The following is a 10,464-nucleotide window of genomic DNA, read 5'->3' on the forward strand; positions in this document are numbered from 1 at the left end:
AAGACAGTCAGAATGCACACCAGAAGACAGATTCAGAGACCAAGTCTCGTTGTACTGCATTACACCATAATACATAGGAACAGCGCTAGATAGAACTCTTGACTTACAAGTAGCACCTGAACTCAAAACGAGAAACAACAGTCTTAAAAATTTGGTGGTATCTTATGGGGAGCTAATGCACGTGTTTTGAGATCCATAGCTCTAACCCTATCATAGGTGCTCTGTTGCTGAAGATTACTGTTCGACCAGGATCAATAGTGCTCATACTAAGAAGATAGATGTCCAACTGAATCAGGTATTATGGAATGTATTCAGAGTACAATCGCTCTAAGACTTCCTGTTCTCAGCATCATCCCACCCCCAGCTCTAAGAAACCAGCTCTCCTAAAGGTCTGGAAGAACATTCTGAAGAAATCCTCAGCTGGCCAGTCATCGAGATGCTCTACAGGCAGAACATCAACACTTGAAATCAAGGAAACCCTCATCATGCACAGCAGAAAACCTCGTTGTGTTCTCTTTGATTGTCAACCATTTATGGAAAATTCAGTGGAATCCGTCACCAATAGTCAACAAGCATCTAGTCAAGGACCCATTCATGCAGACAGGATTCGATATCCCTAGACATCAGTAGAGGATCTTGAAATGGATTAGCAGTGGAGAAGGCTGATGTGCTTATCTTAAGCATGGGGTGAGTGCTCTTTTTACAGACAATTCAATGTCGCTTTCTAAATATTCCAGTTTTAATGGCCTCAGTATTATCATAACAGAAACAGGGTCACATGTTGCAACATACTTGAGGCAGCTGCACGTCCTGCCCGCTGCTGTGACGTCACATGATCAAATCGTCCTAATTCCAGAGATCTCTTTACCCTCACATGTGCTGATTCGATTATTTACATGCTTAATCATCAGGATATGTAATTACCCAGGGGCTGTCTTCTGGATCCTGAGGTGTATGTCATAATTTCATCAAATAATTACATATGATTTATCAGTTATGCTTCTCCCATGGTCTTGGTCTCTGTATCCTGAAGCGAACTGGACTGTGGATACTGAAATAGTACTTACCGACGAGAGTCGCGGCACAGTGTCATTTTCACTATGTCTTCACTGCTTAGAAAGTGTGTTAACTGCCCTGTCGTCGTGCTATATAATTTTTGCATGTTATTGCATTAAGTCTTGGGATTTCGAGGTCATCTATACTGCAGAGAGGTATATAAACCATACAGCTCTATGATATTATCAGTTCGTTTCAGAATGCTACTATTTATCAGTACATACATGTTAGCTTATGGTTCAAAACATGTAAATGTAGGATTAGCATGAGATCGTGAGTGTGAAGTTATGGTAGAAACTGAGGATGTCCGTCGTAATGTAAAACACAATTTACAGATACGAGTTGGGGCGAGCATTGTTTGCCGATGAATCAAACTGAGAGGTTGATGACAACAGACTACGACCCTTTTCAACTTCCTCTTCACATGAACATCTGTAGCAATAAGGCAACCATCATCGACCTGTATAAAAGTGTCGTGAAGTTGTATTGGTTATGCAGTGCACTACGGATTGCAACAGACAAATACGGTGGCAAATATATGTGAAAGCGTTACTAAACGATGTTGTATGTTATGTAAGTGAATGTTGCATACAAGATGATTTAGAACAATATGTAAACATATGTATGCTTGCAGCACCAAGGGCTGCTACTATAATCCTATAAATATTGAAACTGTAGAGCCTGGTTTACAGACAGAGAACGGAGATACGACGTCGCTCCTGTTGGATTGAACACAATGGAAGCAGAATTTATAGCATAAAAAACCAGTTATTTAAAGAATAATACAGAGATATAAGACAGAGCGAATATTAAGAAATGAGTCAACAATTGTTTTTCTTATTTTGTGAATGTAAAAAAGTTAATAAACGAAGTTATTTAAAATGTGTATTTGTCTTTCATTGAAAGAGCACCAGTGCAAAACAAATATTATGCAAGATATTTACAGATATGATAAACACGTCATACTATTCTGCAAACCCTCAATCATACATACAGCAAATATATTCACTCATTGAGTGAATAGGGGCAGTATGGTACAGTGTGAAAAAATTTCGACGATATAAACACACATTTAAAACAGCTTAAGAAGGGTTCAAGTTACTTGCAAATACCCACATACTTAAAACAGAGATATGAGCAACTGAAGACGGTATTGACTTTGTAAGAGGAGGTCCAATAGTACTACCTTCAGGCTTTCTGTTAGGACAATGCCTAGCATTTGATGCTAAAAAGGTTTGCAAATCTGCCTGTAGATACACACATCAAAATGTATTACATCACATCGGTTCCGAGAGATCCAGAACCTGTACAGAAACCTGGAATAGAATCAAGATAAACATCATTTCCGCCCTTTTTATTGGTCATGAAAACGACACATTGCATATTGTTCCACCATACAGCGAGACCTTCAGAGGTGGTGGTCTAGATTGCTGTGCACAACGGTATCTCTAATACGCAGTAGCACGTCCTCTTGCAATGATGCATGCCTGTATTCATCGTGGCATGCTATCCACAAATTCATCAAGGCGCTGTTGGTCCAGATTGTCCCACTCCTCAACAGCGAATCGGCGTAGATCCCTCAGAGTGGTTGGTGTGTCACGTCGCACATTAACAGCCCTTTTCAATCTGTCCCAGCCATGTTCGATAGGGCTTATGTCTGGAGAACATGCTGGCCGTGAGATACAGGAGGATTCCAGTTACATTACGTTATAGTCAAGCAGAGGTTCCGAAATCAGGTTTTGGATTGTAACGCATACCCAGGAGCAGTTATAGACTCAGCTCACAATTTAATAGTGGTGAAGAGTAGACTGAGTTTGAAACATTAGTCAGGAAGAAACGATACGGAAAAAAGTGGAATACGTAAGTACTAAGTAATGGAAAGGCAAGCTTAAATGTCTCCGAAGCTACTGATACTGCAATATAGCGCATTATCCAGTTCAGTAGAATAAGAAGGACACTTCTATAAAGGGTGATCAGAGAGAAACGGTCCAGTGAACTAAGTTCTAAAATGCATACCTTATGAGCTATGAGCACTTTTTCACGTTCGATACTGTGGAACGAGCACTAAATAGTTTACCTCTCACTCTTTTTGACGTGTCAGTCCTTTTGTATTTCGTTCTTTGTACCTTACGAATATGTCTATAGTAGTGGAAAAGGCCAGTCACTCGTGTGCTGATAGCAAAGTTTAATCATCCTCCACTCGACCGTCATTTCAGCATCGTCAGAGTTCTGAGGTGCAGCGATCATGGTTCATTAAGTTACTTCCTCAGTTTGCACACATACCTGCAAATCCATCGCTATCCTCCGGTGGAAATGATGAAAGTAACTGTGACTGTTCACATGTATGAGCTACGCGTGGGCATTATCGAGGCATTTCGAGCCGTGGAACATAGAATAATTTTAGGAACTGGAAAATATATTTTAGAAAATGCTACTTATTCCAGATATGGGCACAGAAGCTCAGGACGACTCGCGAGAAATATGCACAGACAGTCCAGTTACGCTGGATTCCCTGAAAAATTACAGCAATCTTAGATAAATAAGGGCATAAATGAGAACTGCGCAAGGGGGAGTGGCACCTCATCTTGTGCAGTCCTGCGAATGAATGAGGATACAAGCCGGCCAAAGAGCGAGCCCGAGAAACTGCAACAGGAAACTAAAGCGAAAATTTTGCCTCAGTGAGGAAATGACAGATGCAGCGCGAAAGAGAAGTGAGAAACGGTGGTCTGAAACCATGAAAGAGACTATGGCAAAAAAAATCTTTTTCAGCTGTTCAACATCGCCATTCTCCCATTTACCACTGTCGCCTAGTCTTACAGCTGTGTCGGCTGTGCAGGGGAGATTAAAGGCTCTCTCCAGCTTGCTGAGACCGTTGAGTCTGGTGGGCCTGGCGGAGGGGCGCGAGCCCGGAAACCGAGGCGTCACTCGACGAATTCTCCTCGGGTTATCAGCCGAGTGGCGGCGTCGTCTCGTCCCAACACTCTCTTATACAATGGCTAGCAACTCGCGATCGCGTAAAAGCAGTGGAATTTGGGGTTTCTTCGCCGATTTAGGTGATGGGAAATCAAAGTGCAGCTGTCGTTCTAAGTGTGTTTCATATAAAGGAGGAAATACATTTAATCTAGCGCGTCATGTTCGAGTGCTGCATCCGACAGTGTCATGTCAGTCAGGCGCTTAGCGCCCCCTGCTCCTGAATCTTCCGATATTTCTTGCACAAATAACGCGGACAATCCGGAACCAACACCAGCAATTGTCAGCAGCGAACAGCAGTCGGTGCCAGAAAATAACAGTATCACTTCATCATCAGACAGCAGGTATCAATAACACAGGACATTACCTACGTATTTTTCGAAACCTCTTTCGAACAGAAGAAATCAAGAGATAGATTTCACACTTCAGGAGATTGTTGTAAAGGATTATTTGCCCTTCAACATAGTGGAAAGCAAACATTTCCAAAGTTTTGTATGCAAACTAAATGGTGCGTACAGAATGCCAGCTCAGAGGACAATTTCCAATACACTACTAAAACAACAGTACGCCATGATGAAAGAAATTGTAAGAGTCAAAATAAATTCTGCGGTAGCGGTTGTGCTGACAATGGATGGGTGGACCTCAACCACAAATGAGAGTTATTTGTTGGTGACAGCACTCTACGTTAAAGACCTGGAGCTGGCATCTTCCCTCCTAGAGTGCTTTAAACACGACGAAAGGCACGCGTCAGAAAAACTCTCCGAAGAACTGCGACATGTCACAAGGGAATGGGGCATTCCAGAAAAAGTCGTGTGTGTTGTTAGCGACAATGCCGCTAATATTGTGGCAGCTATAAGACTCACAGCCTGGAAACACATCCCCTGCTTTGCGCACACACTCAATTTAATTGTTCAGAATGGGCTTCCGCACATTCAACCCATTCTGAATAAAGTAAAAAAAAAATTGTTCAATTTTTTAAAAGAATTTCATAGGCCTGCACGAAACTGAAAATGATGCAGGAATTTTAAACATAAAACGTGTTATGCTATAGTTGCCCTCTTTTATGCTACCTTTTTGTATTTTATATCTGAAGAAGTCTCGTCAATGATCTGAAACTAGTAATCAGTAGAGGAGTTTTAGCGATCTTGAAATGCGACTTTTATCCACACATTATAACATAACAGATCGCCCATCATCCCTTTTGAAAATGGGAAATAATAACGAAAAAAAACTTTAACTTTTGTGCCCAAGGGCATATTTTGCACTGGGTTGACGCCACCTGCGACCGCGATTCTAATTCGGTCTAAATTTCTTTTGGCAACCCACAACGCAAGTTTGATGGCGCATTGTTGAATGTCTAGTTGCTTAGTTTCATTTTCATGGTTGATTTATAGACTAACCATTATTATTAGCAGTTTGTCACAGTTGAGCAAACGTGTTTCTTTTGAGGAAGATTTTCTACAATGAGTCATAGAGACCTGAACGAGGCGGAAATTTTCGCTTAACATCTAATAGACGAACAAGTATCAGGGTTAAGGGATTTCGAGTCGAATTATATATACATTGAAGAGAATAAAAATAAAGAAGATACGGGGAGGGGTGGGGGCAATGAAGAAACAATGCACACGACAACACTCCCAATATGCTACGAGTTCTGGTAGAGTGTATCCAGAAGCAGCTCCAAGAATACGTAAAAGTGGTTCTGCGAACTTGGCCCATAAACCTCAGCGAAGAAGTACAGCTGGGAAAGAAGTATCTGAATCAATCAAAAAAATTTTCGCTCCTGAAATGGTTAGGAAAGTAACTGACGATACAATTGTGTCATGTGAATGCAAAAAATTGATCTCTTGTTAGCGATTCTGAACTACACGCTGTACAGTAACACATACTACAATATACTGCCCTACTTAACGTACTCTGTTATATTAGTTTGCTTTTAGCATCTAAGGTGTACGTACACACTTTGCAATTGACGATGTATTCGTTGTGACGCCTGATTTGAAACCAACAATCTGCAGAAATCGAATGTTTGAAAATAAGAGTTACCTCCCCAAATAAGCGACAAAAAAAACTAACATTGGAGCTTACAGCCGATACATTTGTCCGAAAATGGAACAAAAATACGTAGTTTTATTCGGTAAGTCGCAAAAAGAGACGTCCTAAGGGACTTTATAAATACAGCGTTCATATAGGGTTTAGATGAGACCATTAGATTCCTGTGCTATAGCCTAAATGCAGCATTCATGTACGGTTTAGATAGAACCATTAGATTTCGATGTTATAGCCAATAAGTCGTTAAAAGTGATGTCGCTACGAACGGTCTCGACTGAATGTATCCACAGGACGTGTGGCCTGTAATTGAAAAAGTGGCGTGCCAACGCGTCTCCTCGAGGCTTTCAGGCTTGCAGCGAAATGACCACGACGAGAAAAACTGAGGAATTGCAGCCAATATAAGAGGCCCTGCCGACGATCGCCCCAGCCACGCGACATTCGCGAGCGGAACAGGAGTAGGCGGCTGACAGTGTGAGGAGAAATGTTGTTGAGAATAGGTTCTGGGTTCGAACCCCAGTCCAACACAAAGCTTCGCGTCACGGCATTTCAAATAAGTTACATGTGAAGAAGCAATATTTAACATCCCTCGTAGTTCCTTAACAAGGACAATAGATGCTGGGTAGGAATCCGTGTCCATTAAAAATGTTTACGTTATGTAATTTATAGTTGATATTTGCTAACTGATACTGTCTAAAATCGAGGTATATCACTCTCTGTATGCCTAGTCAGGAATGACTGTAGGTTTCCGTCTGTCACGAAATCTTTGCTTAGTCTACATGACCTGGGTTTGAATCAATATGCAGAACGAGACGGTTCGTCGTGTCATTTGAAGTCCATAGATATTCTCAACTAGCTGCTCGTGAATAACTTAAATTTTTAATGCCATTTTGCGTTAAATAATAAGTACGGTATGTTACTTTCATGAAAAAATCATGAATATGACGAACTTACTACGTGCATTACCTATCCGACGTAACAATGAGAGTGGTAACATTTGAGGTATGTCTTTTATTGTAATATATGTGAGCTTACAAGCGTTAAGGACAGTTTATATGTGATAGGGGGTTCCCTGATATTTGTAGTGTCGTGGTATTACTTTACATCTTGAGTTACTGTGATACGGAGCAGTGTTTCCTAGTGGTGACTTGTTGGAACCATTTTCAATAGTCAAACGACTGTACTGAGGGGCGATTAGAGGACCTGCCAAACAGCTGCGTTATGCGGGTTGCATGCGATTCAGGCAAAATGCAATTCGATTCGTTCGGATACTTTTGAGCATGACTGTACGTACATAAGTTGTGTACCAGAAAGGAGTATTGAGGGTCCGATACAAGTAGGCTATTCTCACCATTTACGTTCATTGCTTACGGAAAGATTCTGGACAGTAGCGTACACAGTGTAAGTACTGGCATCAGAGGCGGTACCTTCAGTGTCGGCGCTGTGTGGTCAGGCGCTGCTGTCATTAATAGTAAGAGCACAAAAGTATTTTGTTTGTAAACATTTTCGGGGGTGTTCTTGGAGGCAGATTATCTGTGAAAATATTCCTACGTTACTAAAAGAATTCGTAAATACAATATTGTCAACCGATCTGACTTAAAATTGAACTAACTTTTGGCATAACATAAAACCAGCAAGCGGATCGAAACCATGAGTTGAGTCGCTCAGTGGCCATACTGTTACAGAAGCGGAAGACGACAGACAGAAGGCGAAATACAGAGCTGCCATGAATCATTCACTCGTTTCCAGAATTCTAAATTTTCCTAAATATTACATGTAGAAATATGATTGGTGTATGAATATAACAGCAAACTCGGCGAGTTTAAACTGTGCTGACCACCTCACATTAACAATGCAGCGCCTTGCCAAAATGCCGACAAAGCGAGATAACACTTTTCTCGTGTTGTAATATGCGGGATATTTGACCAAATATGGCAGCTGCAACCGTGTAGGGGGGTGAACGAGATTTCTGTACGCGGTCCACAGAAGTCAACAGCAGCGACAAGCCGCGAACTCTAAATACCGCAGCAAAGTGTGTGGAACACCGTGCGTCGGCGGTCACACATCGAACCGCGCCGTCTGCATTTCTCACAACTATTAAAAGCAGAAGGTTGCGGCCGGCTCCTTCAGATTTGCGCCACAATGCACGGACCGGTTGAGGATGGACATTTCGTCCCCATTCTCATATTCAGCAACGAAGCAACCTTGCATTTATCTTAAAATGTTTGTCTCCGCCATGTGAGAGTGTGGCGTACCGAGGATCGTCGTAGTTCCTTCACAGAATAAAAACGGCCCATTCAGCTTTTGTCTGTGACACTGGACAGAAAACATTAACCATCTGCGAATCTGGTTCGTGCGCCGCAATTTCATGAGGATTTTCAGTAGCCCACACTCATATTGCGGAGATTAAGTTTTTCAGATAAATTCTAGGTTGCTTCGTCGCTGAAGATCAGGATGGAGGTTCAGCACGGAGGTTCACCCTCCAGTGCTCCCTCCGTTGTGGCGCGAATCTGAAGGCGCCGGCCGCAACCTTCCGGGCTGCAGACGGCACGGTTCGAAGTGTAACAGCCGACGCACGGTCTTCCACACACCTTGCTGCGGTATTCAGAGTTCGCGGCTTGTCGCTGCTGTTGACTTCTTTGTACAAAAATCTCGCTCACCCTCCTCCACGGCCGCAGCTGCAACATTTGGTCAAACATCCCGCACATTCCAACACACGAAAACTCTTCTCTCGCTTTGTCGGCATTTTCGCAAGGCGCTGCATTGTTAATATGAGGAGGTCGGCACAGTCTAAACTCGCTGAGGCGGATAATATTTCGGAATATGTAGAGTTCTGGAAACCAGTGAATGATTTATTGGTAGCCCTGTATTTCGCCTCCTGTGTCGTCTTCCATTGCTGTGACGGTATGGTCACTGAGCGACTCAACTCATGATTTCGATCCCATTGTTGTTTTCATGTGACGCTAAAAGTTCTCTTAATTAATAGTCGGAAAGGTTGACAATGTTGTACTTACAAATTCTTTTAATAATATAGATAATATTTGCACACAAAACCTGCCTCCAAGGATTCTCCTGATAATGTTAGGAATCAAAGTACTTCTGTGCATTTCCAATTAATCACCGCAGCGCCTAATATTTCATTCACAGAATGTACTAGCACTTCTGTACGAACTAATCACACAGTGCCAAAACTATGTAGTGACTTCAATGCTACTACCTACACTGCGTACATCACCATCTGCCATCTTGCCGTAAGCCATCAACGGTGACGTACGTAAATGGTGAGTATATGCCTGCTTGTATCCGACTTTCATTACTCCTTTCCAGTACACTATTCATTAAGTACGAACATGCAACCCAACGCAGTTTCGCACCTGACTGACGTACTCATAGACCAAGACACAGGTATCGTTAATAGCTAACGTGTGTTTAATTCTGTAATTAAATCTAGAACTTCTTTCCGTGCAGCCTCAAGAATGAAAAATTAAGGGACTTATGGGCTAAGGTCATCAGTCCCTAAGCTTGCACACTACTTAACCTAAATTATCGTAAGGACAAACACACACACCCATGCCTGAGGGAGCACTCGAACCTCCGCCGGGACCAGCCGCACAGTCCATGACTGCAGCGCCCAAGACCGCTCGGCTAATCCCGCGCGGCTCTGCATCTGAAAACTTAGTCGATAACTTCACATCTCCAGAGAAAAGGTTTGATATTTTGCACAGAAACGAATATTCTTTTAAATGGCGGTTGACGCAAGTTGCATGGGGGCTTAATTAAATATTATTAAAAATACTTTTAGTTTTTTGTTTTTAGTAGCTGTATGTCCGATTACGCTGTGTCTCGTAAACGGTTGGCCCTGACTAGAATTATTACGCAATCTGACTGCAACAAACAATGAAAGAAAATTTTCGTAAACACAGTTAATTAATTAAGTCCCCAGCAACTATAAAACCTACAAAACCAATAAGCACAAGAGTAACTGTTCTGTATGTGGGAGTGTGACTCAACGCACATCTGGCACGGTTCTTCTTCAACAAGACAAGAATTTTAAATACCAATTATACTGACGTGATAAAAGAAAATTAGAAAAACTATAATTACGCAAGAAAACCAGAATTACACTCTAATACAAGAACACACGCCAGATGCTTTGTTGACTGAACCAGTAATGACGCATTATTTTAAACATGGAATTAATGAAAAAACACGCAATATTTTACCTTCATATATATTGACGAAAAGCACTCTGATCGTTACAGTATTTCCATTAGAATAACATCTGCTATCTCTCCCATCAAATAACTGCATAAAACATGGAACAACACTCTCCACTATCACATCTCACTCCGACTTCACGACAAGCAGTGCCCACTAGCACATCTCCCC

Source organism: Schistocerca piceifrons, unplaced genomic scaffold (genome assembly GCF_021461385.2).
Source record: "Schistocerca piceifrons isolate TAMUIC-IGC-003096 unplaced genomic scaffold, iqSchPice1.1 HiC_scaffold_2510, whole genome shotgun sequence".
NCBI classification, from domain to species: domain Eukaryota; kingdom Metazoa; phylum Arthropoda; class Insecta; order Orthoptera; family Acrididae; genus Schistocerca; species Schistocerca piceifrons.